Consider the following 10,423-nt stretch of genomic DNA (forward strand, 5'->3'; position numbering starts at 1 on the left):
TGAATAAGCGAGTGAGCTTGAATCGGGCTATTTTGGTTATTAACCTCTTTGAGACTTGAGATTTTTATCTTTTAATAGAGTAATATCTATCTCACAAAATTGAAGAAAAGATGAAATAAGATAATATATGTAAAGGACTTAGTACAATGTTTGGCCTATATAGAAAGGACCCAATAATTGCATAAGTGATAAGTATAATTATTATAGTAATTCTTATTATAGCTATGAACACCATTTTCTACTACAAAAGTTAGAAGATGGGCCTTTTACTCCTCACAGGGAAACTCATGGAGGACAGTTTGGCGTCTTAGAGGGTATACTGCGGTCTGTTGCAAAGAAAAACAAGAGGACATGGACTGAACTTCTCAAAATGCATGGCAGGCTTCCAGGTCCCTCTTGGAAGGCTCTACAACACTGAGATTGATTTTGCTGCTATAGGAACCAAGGATTACCTCCTCCTTTGGTGCTCTCTCTCTGCTTCCCACAGCTGTTGTCATAATAGAGCTATCATTGTCTTTCTTCCCTATATGTGCAACAACTTTATTTGCATTTTTTTTAATCACTATTGAAAATCTGATCTGCAATCTAGACGTTACCCAGTTTACAGCTGTATAAAAGTCATTAACTGGTGGGTAGCAGAACCAAGGATTCAACCTGGGTCTTTCTGGCCACTGAGCCTGCCCTTTTTCCATTGTCCTCTGGCCCCGTTTACCACTTTAGCACCATCTCCAACTCTAATCTTAACAAAGGTCTCTAAAAACATTTATAAAGAAACATTCTTGAGGATAATTTTTTTCTCAACTTGAGATGTGTTTTTCTTCCTCCACTACAGAGTACAAAATTATGAGAATCCACACATATACATACTTGTGAAACTGTAGTGCGAGTCACTACTCTTGAGTGATATTACATATAGTTTGGCTGCAAGAAAATTAAACCCTGTCAAGAAATAGTTCCCAAGACCAGTAACTTTTGTGGGGAAAGAAAGAAAGAAAGAAAGAAAGTGAAGTCGCTCAGTCGTGCCTGACTTTTTACGACCCCATGGACTGTAGCCTAGGAGACTCCTCTGGCCATGGAATTTTCCAGGCAAGAGTACTGGAGTGGGTTGCCATTTCCTTTGTGGGGAGGTGATGTATAAAAACAGATGCCAAAAAAAAAAAAATAAGTGAAGAAAAAAAAGCCTCCCAACCCCACAGAATAAATAAGTATAATGTATATAATATTTAGTTCAGTGTTCTGAAAAGGTTGAGACATACTCAAGGTCAGTCACACAGTAAATTAGTAATGGAATCATATCCAGCCTTTGGACATTCATTCCAGTACTTTTTCCTGATTCTACTTTTTCCTCTGCAGCTTCTCAGGTATTGGGAGAGAAAAACTTTTTAATCAAAATGAATGGTGGAGGAAAAAGTGTTTAAGACACTCCGGGAATAGTGTTAACTGTAGTGGGAGGGTCTGTAAGTTTTGAGCCCTTTTGAGGTTGCCCACATCCTTGAATCCATGTATTGTGCATACACAGCATCTTTTGCTCCAGGCCTCCTCTCAGTCCTGAGCATATACTCTATGGACGTGTTGCAAGGACCATTCGTTCCAATGAAACACCTGCAGGGGCAACTTGCTGCTGCTGCTGCTGCTGCTGCTGCTAAGTCGCTTCAGTCGTGTCCGACTCTTCGCGACCTCATGGACTGCAGCCTACCAGGCTCCTCCGTCCATGGGATTTTCCAAGCAAGGGTACTGGAGTGGGCAGGGGCAACTTGAGATGGAGCAAAATGTGTCTCTGTCAACATCCCCCTTTCCCTCTCATGCCCTGTAACTCCTTTTGATATACGTATGAGCCCTCTTACAGCCCCTAAAATCCTCTTTGTATGCTGTATTACCAAACATTTTGTTCTGATGTGTTAACTTTTATTAAATTCTGCAAAAAATTATCTGCTGATAATAATCACTTGTATTTGTATAACTCATACTAAGTACCATCATATGCACTGTTTTATTTTTCTTGTTAACTGCCAAGTGGAACAGACAGGTAGGTTATTCACATTTTACAAATAGTAATAATACAGGGCTGGAGGGGTTAAAAGACTTGCCTAGAGTCACGCTGGGCAGTGAGCAGTGGTGTCAGATGGACCTGGTGTTTTCTGAGTCCTAACAGAGTGTTCATCACAGAGCTGCATTTCCTCATTGAGTAGTTTCACATTGAGAGAAGACGTACCTGATGATGCAAAGGTGTTTAATGCAGAAGACTCTGACCTGTAATTTCAGGTTTTATGGCAGCAATTAGCCAAAGGTGTATTTCGGTGGCACCTCTTGCTTTATACCATGGAAGCCAAAATCTTAAGGAAGATCATCAGAAGGATGTCTCCCTCTGAAGTCTTATCCCATGGTAAGCATTTGACAAATACTTTTATTCAGAAAAAAGGAAGTACACTTTTATGTGTCAGAGGTAAACAAAAGTCAGTACCAAGTCAAAATACTCAGGATTTCTTTTATTTACTATGTTCTAGAGCTACTGGGCTTCCCTAGTACCTCAGCTGGTAAAGAATCTGCCTGCAATGCAGGGGACCCCAGTTTAATCCCTGGGTGGGGAAGATCCCCTGAAGGAGAGCATGGCAACCCATTCTAGTATTCTTGGGCCTCTTTGGTGGCTTAGATGGTAAAGAATCTGCCCGCAATGCGGGAGACCTGGGTTCGATCCCTGAGTGGGGAAGATCTCCTGGAGGAGGGCATGGAAACCTACTCCAGTATCCTTGGCTGGAGAGTCCCCATGGACAGAGGAGCCTGGCAGGCTATAGTCCATGGGGTTGCAAAGAGTTGGACATGCCTGAGCAACTAAGCACAGCACAGAGAATTTTAATTAGAGGTTTTTAAGTTTTGAGAGAGATGTTAAGCAAATAAATACAGGGCATGAAATTTATAGGAAATTGGTGAGCCGCTAACGTGACAATGGAATTCATTACTGGGCATGTGTTGTGTATTACTGCTTCAAAAACTGAGGAATTTCCCAGGTGAAATCTAAAACTGGCCCCTATACACAGAGGGCAAGGAGAGAGAAAGGCAGATCACTCCAGAATGGTAGGTGGAGGTTTAATAAGCAAGGCAACCTACACACGAGGCTTGTCTTGGGCAGCCACAAGACAGGGCGATCTTATCCACCTGCCAGAATCTTAAAAGTTTACATGGAGGCTTTAACTACTTCAGTCACTATTCAGTCCAGATGGTCTTAAGAACAGCTCACTCTCTCTAGACTATGTCCTTGAAACTGCTAGTGTGGGAATGGTGGGCAGAATGTACATTTCAAGGATGGGAGGCAGTAAAGAGCCTCCAATTTTCCACGTCTAGCTTGCGGTTCAACTGGTGGTCACATCCCCTTGATGACCTCCCTAAACAGCATCATGTTGGCTATGGGTATTTTAGAAGATTCGGTTGCATAATAATGTCTTAGGTTCTTTAGAAAATGAAGACCAAAAACTATAAATACTTTCAATTGGATACAGTATTCTTATGGTTAAGGAGCAGACAACTTGTGTATCTCCAGGAAGAAAAGGTGCCAGTTATATAAACATAGTAACTTAAGGGACAATGTGGTTGATAATAATTATTTTTTTATTTGTCCAAAGAGAATTTGTAATTTCTATGGAAGCATTTTTATAAATGGTTGCTTTAAAATCCTTGTAGATAATTCCAGTATCTGATTAATTTCCAGTGTTGGTGACTAGAGTTTTCAGTTCAGTTCAGTCACTCAGTTGTGTCTGACTCTTTGCAACCCCATGGACTGCAGCACGCCAGGCCACCCTGTCCATCACCAACACCCGGAATTTACTCAAACTCATCTCCATCGAATCAGTGATGCCATCCAACCATCTCATCCTCTGTTGTCCCCTTCTCCTCCCACCTTCAACCTTTCCCAGTATCGAGGTCTTTTCAAATGAGTCAGTTCTTTGCATCAGGAGGCCAAAGTATTGGAGCCTCAGCTTCAGCATCAATCCTTCCAATTAATATTCAGGACTGATTTCCTTTAGGATGGACTGGTTGGATCTCCTTGCAATCCAAGGGACTCTCACGAGTCTTCTCCAACGCCACAGTTCAAAAGCATCAATTCTTCGGTGCTCAGCTTTCTTTGTAGTCCAGCTGTCACATCCATACATGACCACTGGAAAAACCATAGCCTTGACTAAATGGACCTTTGTTGGCAAAGTGATGTCTCTGCTTTTTAATATGCTGTGTAGGTTGGTCATAACTTTTCTTCCAAGGAGCAAGTGTCTTTTAATTTCATGGCTGCAGTCACCATCTGCAGTGATTTTGGAGCCCCCAAAAATAAAGTCTGTCACTGTTTCCCATGTTTCCTCATCTGTTTGCCATGAAGTGATGGGACCAGATGCCATGATCTTAATTTTCTGAATGTTGAGTTTTAAGCCACTTTTTCACTCTCCTCTTTCATTTTCATCAAGAGGCTCTTTAGTTCTTCTTCACTTTCCGCCATAAGGGTGGTGTCATTTGCATATCTGAGGTTATTGATAGTTCTCCTGGCAATCTTGATTCCAGCTTGTGCTTCATCCAGCCCAGCGTTTCTCATAATGTACTCAGGATATAAGTTAAACAATATACAGCCTTGATGTACTCCTTTTCCTATTTGGAACCAGTCTGTTGTTCCATGTCCAGTTCTGTCACTTCCTGACTTGCATACAGATTTCTCAGGAGGCAGATCAGGTGGTCTGATATTCCCATCTCTTTTAAGAATTTTCCATAGTTTGTGGTGATCCACACAGTCAAAGGCTTTGGTATAGTCAATAAAGCAGAAATAGATGTTTTTCTGGAACTCTCTTGCTTTCTCAATGATCCAGCTGATGTTGGCAATTTGATCTCTGGTTCCTCTGCCATTTCTAAAACCAGCTTGAACATCTGGAAATTCACTGTTCACGTACTGTTGAAGCCTGGCTTGGAGAATTTTGAGCATTACTTTACTAGCGTGTGAGATGGGTGCAACTGTGCGGTAGTTTGAGCATTCTTTGGCATTGCCTTTCTTTGGGATTGGAATCAAAACTGACCTTTTCCAGTTCTGTGGCCACTGCTGAGTTTTCCAAATTTGCTGGCATGTTGAGTGCAGCACTTTCACAGCATCACCTTTTACAATTTGAAATAGCTCAACTGGAATTCCATCACTTGCACTAGCTTTGTTCATAGTGATGCTTCCTAACACCCACTTGACTTCACATTCCAGGATGTCTGGCTCTAGGTGAGTGATCACACCATCATGGTTATCTGGGTCATGAAGATCTTTTTTGTATAGTTCTTCTGTGTATTCTTGCCACCTCTTCTTAATATCTTCTGCTTCTGTTAGGTCCATACCATTTCTGTCCTTTATTATGCTCATCTTTGCATGACATGTTCCCTTGGTATCTCTAATTTTCTTGAAGAGATCTCTAGTCTTTCCCATTCTACTGTTTTCCTCTATTTCTTTGCATTGATCACTGAGGAAGGCTTTCTTATCTCTCCTTGCTATTCTTTGGAACTCTGCATTCAAATGGGTATATCTTTCCTTTTCTCCTTTACCTTTAGCTTCTCTTCTTTCCACAGCTATTTGTAAGGCCCCCACAGACAACCATTTTGCCTTTTTGCATTTCTTTTTCTTGGGGTTTATCTTTACTCATTTACCTTGTGGTTTTCCTGGTTGTTGGTATGATGAATGATTTTCGATTGTATCCTGGACAGTTTGGATATCATTTTCTTGAGAATTGAATCCTTTTTCATCTTTTATGAGGTAGTCTCCCTGTTAAGGTGTAGCTTAAGGAAGGACTGGATGGGTGTATGTGTCAGGTTTCCTTAAGGGTCTCTGCTGATACAGGAAGTAGAGGACTGGCTTACACTGTTTCCTTGCAAGTGGATGCTCCCTACTTGGTCCTACCGATACCTTCCCAATGAAAGTGGGACATCAGTTGGTACCACCTCATTGCCTCTAAGTGGTGTAGAACCAGGTCTTGCTGACATCAGGGATGGGGGTGCAGAGGGCTGATTCACCTGCTTTGTTGCTACAGGGGAGGGAGGAAATTCAACAAGGCATCCTTGATAACGAGGGAGAGGAAGGGGGTTGAGTGCCAACTGACTGCATATCATACCTCATTTTTGCCAGGTAGGCATGGAGGTTCAGCCATCCACTGGGCTCTAGTGACATGAGTGATGGGGAAAGCCAAGTGCCGACTAGATGTGCCTCACTGTTCATTGAGTTTCATTGCTGCCTGATGGGGATGGGATGATCTGCTCGCTGCTGGACCTCACTGGATGCTATCCTGATGGAAGAATCTGAGGGTTACCAGAATGGTGTAGGGGGGCAGATCAGCTTTCTACTCAGGCATTTCTCAGGGAGAAATGCAGTTTTTCATTAGGAATTTGCCTGGAGTAAGGCAGCATTACCAAAAAGGCTTTCTGTTGATAGGCCACCTCTTTTCAAGTATTTTGACTTGGGAATAGGCTTTTCTTTAAGTAATTTTTTTGGTCCATGCTTATTGGTGATTTCTGGTTTGAGGCTTCGAAATCTTAGTTTGAAAAGGGAGGAACTCTGCCTCTCTAAGAGGTGGAAATGGGACTACTCCGATATTGGAACTAAAACTCTCAGTAAATATTTTTAAATTTTTAAATAATTCTTTGACATGCTATTTGGTAAGAATATTTCCATGGACCTTGCCATTAGAGTATTGTGTGTGTATGTGTGTGTCTATGTGCATGTATGTGCGTGCATGGTTGCATTTACAAAGACAAATTTGAATCATTTAAATTTTCCCTAATACCCATTTAACATATTTTGCCTTCCTTTCTTACACACGTGCACACACACACACACACACACACACACACTTCTTTTGTGTTGTTGTTGATCTACCCTGCAAGCTTACTTGCACTATTCTACTACCCCCACTACAGTTTATTTCAGATCTTGCCCAGTAATTGCTTGCCTTACGGTGGATGTAAAAAAATCAATAGCATTAACTTTTTTTTTTTCCTGAAAAATCTTTATTGTCTACCTTTGGTTCATAGCTTGGGAGAAGGCTCCAAAGCTTCCTTGATGTCTCAGACAGTAAAGAATCTGCCCGGAATATGGGAGACTGGGGTTCGATCCACGGGTTGAGAAGATCCCCTGGAGAAGAAAATGGCAACTCACTCCAGTATTCTTGCCTGGAGAATCCCATGGACAGAGGAGCCTGGCGAGCTATAGCCCATGGGGTTGCAATCAGATACGACTAGCTAATAACACTTTCTTCACTTGAGAGAAGGCCCCAGGGTAGTTAAAAAGCTGCCTAGTGTCTGCAAAGGGAGGCTTCTGACAGAAGCCCTGACACCAAGGGGATGTCAGAGGAGCCCCTCAAGGCTCGCTGGGCCGTGGAGGCTTCTGTACGTGCTTGCTGCTGCTGCTAAGTCGCGTCAGGTGTCCGACTCTGTGGGATCCCATAGACGGCAGCCCACCGGGCTCCCCCGTCCCTGGGATTCTCCAGGCAAGAACACTGGAGTGGGTTGCCATTTCCTTCTCCAATGCATGAAAGTGAAAAGCGAAAGTGAAGTCGCTCAGTCGTGTCTGACTTTTAGCGATCCCATGGACTGCAGCCTACCAGGCTCCTCTGTCCACGGGATTTTCCAGGCAAGAGTACTGGAGTGGGATGCCATTGCCTTCTCCGGTACGTGCTTGAGGCTGAGCCTATTCAGCAGATACTCACCCAGCCCGTGGGCTGCCAGCTGACGGAGATTAGTCACGTGGTTGCCATCTTGGTGAGTTTCACCTCTCAACCCGGAAGTCCTTCATCCCGGAAGTTAGAGAGCCAGGGGCCTGCAGCCTGAACCTGGGGCGTTCGGATCCAAAAGGGTCTTGTTCAGGTTCTTCTCCATAACGACGGTGGATTCCACACCGTCGATGGTTTTGCCTGACTTGTCTTGGAACGGCTTCCCCACGGCAAGGTCTGGAAGAGGGCTCAGCTGCAGTCGTTTGTGTGTTAAAGAGAGGATTGTCGTTCTCGTGTTTCTCCTCAGTCAACTCGATGAAGTGGCCCATGTCTTCCCGAGTCACATGGTCGTAGTCAAAATAGAAGCCCAGCGAGAGGTAAGTGGAATGAGGCCTGCAGATACATGTGGACCAGGCAGTTGCCTGAGGCCTCCACCTCGGTGTAATAATTCTGGAAGAATCTGGGAAGGCTATGGTTGATTGAGGATACGAAACTAAGCTAAGGTTCCAAAGGTTGCATTTGGAAAGGGGGTTGGAGTGGAGTCGAAAGCCAGGAGCCAGGGCGGCCTTGGATCTCTTCCGTCCAAACACTGTTGAAACCAGAGACTGAACTGGTGGGCCACCTGGCTGCAGTGCCAAGAGTATTAACTTTTAAAGAAACGTTTATTATTGTTTTTATTTTTGGCTGTGCTCGGTCTTCATTGTGCGCTGGATTTCTCTAGTTTCAGAGAGTAGCGGGGGCGGGGTGGGCTACTCTCGAGTTGCTGAACTCAGTGCTTCTGGTTGCAGCGGCTTCCCTCCTTGCAGAGCACAGGCTCTAGGGTGCTCAGGCTTCAGTAGGTGCAGTATATGGACTCAGTAGTTGCAGCTGGCAAGCTCTAGAGCACAGGTGCGGTAGTTGTGGCACAGGGGCCTAGTTGCGGCAAGGAATGTGGGATCTTCCCAGACCTGGGAAGGAGCCGGTGTCCCTTGCATTGCAAGGTGGATTCTTAACCACTGGACCACCAGGGAAGCCCAGCACTATTAACTTTTTAACTCAGATCCCCAATTTCCTGTGGTATTGAAATTTTGGCTTAGTGGCCTTCCATGGAGAATTTCTTGAGTTCAGTCTCTGACTACTCAGCTTTTTATCTGTAGCATCTAGGCTCAGTTCCTGGCACCTCCCAGGTTCTCAGTGACTATTTGTTGCATAAACTGTCCATATAAGCATTTTTTCCCCCGAGTACCCTTGCCTCCGATTGGAAATCCTTTCTTTGCACATCCTCAGATGCAGCTTGTAAATTTATATGACACAGAAAGGCATGGCCTACCTGATGTTGGACTGTCTCACTATGTAACTTGGTAGTTTAGTGTTTCAGTTGCCTGTTGCTGTGTAATACACTGCCTCAAAGCTTGGTGACTTAAAACAATGGTTTTGCAATTTGGATAGGATTTGGTAGAGCTTAGCTCTGTTCCATGAGTCACCAGCTGGGGTGTTTTAACTGGGGTTGGAGGGTATACTTTCAAGATGGTGCACTCAGGTAACTGGCAAGTTGGTACTGGCTATTCACTGGGAGCTCGAAGACTGTCAGCCAGAGGTTTGGATTATATTTCACAAGGGCTGTTTGGGCTTTCTTACAACACAGTGGCTAGATTTCAAGATGTAAAAACTACCCGGTGTTCTTAATACCTTGCTTTGAATACTGATAATATTTCTTTCTCTGCATTTTATTGGCCAAATTAGTCTTAGACTCAGCATATTCAAAGGGAAGGAAGGTAAGTGCCACCTGTTTATGGGAGAAACACCATATACATATACGGAGGGGCAGAATTATTAGAGACTCTCTTTGGAGAATAACTTTAATTTTCTGCTATAAAATTTCTTTATAAAATATGAAATTAAGAGAGGGCAAAAATAACACATACTTCACAGAGTTGGTATAAAAATCATATTCCTGGCACATAGCAAGTAGTTGATACATTTTTTAAAAGATTTTTTTGATGTGGACTGTTTTTAAAGTCTTTAAAATTGTTGCAATATTACTTCTGTTTTGTTTTGGTTTTTTTGCCCACGAGTCATGTGGGATCTTAGTTGCATGACCAGGGATTGAACACACAGCCCATGCATTGACAGATGAAGTCTTAACCACTGGACCGCCAGGGAAGTCCCAATACATTTTAACTAACTTAACTAATTTTTGTTGCTATGGGAAAATGAAAAATTACTGCAAAACACCAAGTTGGAGAAGAACATACTTTTTCCTCCATGGAAATTATGATATCTTCTCATAATTCCAGTTAGATGATTTTACTGGTTAGTATTTCCTTTGACATCTTTAATTGCCATACTCTCTTTGCTTCTACTTAACTGACAATTTTTTTTTTTTTTTAAGATCTCAAACCAGTAGTCCTTAAATGAAAGGACTAACCCACAGTTTTGTAGGGTAATGACTTTTGGTGTCTCTGCTGGAATCCTTTTTCTTTTTATACTTTGTTGCAGATTTTTTTTTTCTTCTTGATATCAGTTTTCAGTCCTGCCACATTATGCTTTGAAAAAGCAGTTCTCTGTAGACATACAATGAATGATATTGGAATGACATGCCCTGGAAGCTGCTCCTGGTTCTCTCTTTGGAAACTCTTGTGCAGAGTTAGTCCTTTAGAAAGTTTACAGGTCAGCAGAGGTCATCAGCCAGATAAATCTGAAGAATAACCACTGGAGCTAGATAAATTCAAGTCAGG

The 10,423-nt window shown here is 42.9% G+C and overlaps 1 protein-coding gene across 1 annotated transcript in view; it reads left to right on the plus strand.

Moving 5' to 3' along the window:
• Positions 1–526, plus strand: part of ELAVL2 (ELAV like RNA binding protein 2) — a 307,766-nt gene extending 307,240 nt beyond the window's left edge. Inside the window, exon 19 of the transcript XR_014056211.1 lies at positions 280–526. The gene's annotated coding sequence lies outside the window, so the exon portion shown is untranslated. The remainder of the gene's footprint in view (positions 1–279) is intronic.
• The last annotated feature ends 9,897 nt before the right edge of the window (positions 527–10,423 follow it).

This window comes from Giraffa tippelskirchi, chromosome 1 (genome assembly GCF_054371585.1).
Source record: "Giraffa tippelskirchi isolate mGirTip1 chromosome 1, T2T-mGirTip1v1.2.pri, whole genome shotgun sequence".
NCBI lineage: Eukaryota > Metazoa > Chordata > Mammalia > Artiodactyla > Giraffidae > Giraffa > Giraffa tippelskirchi.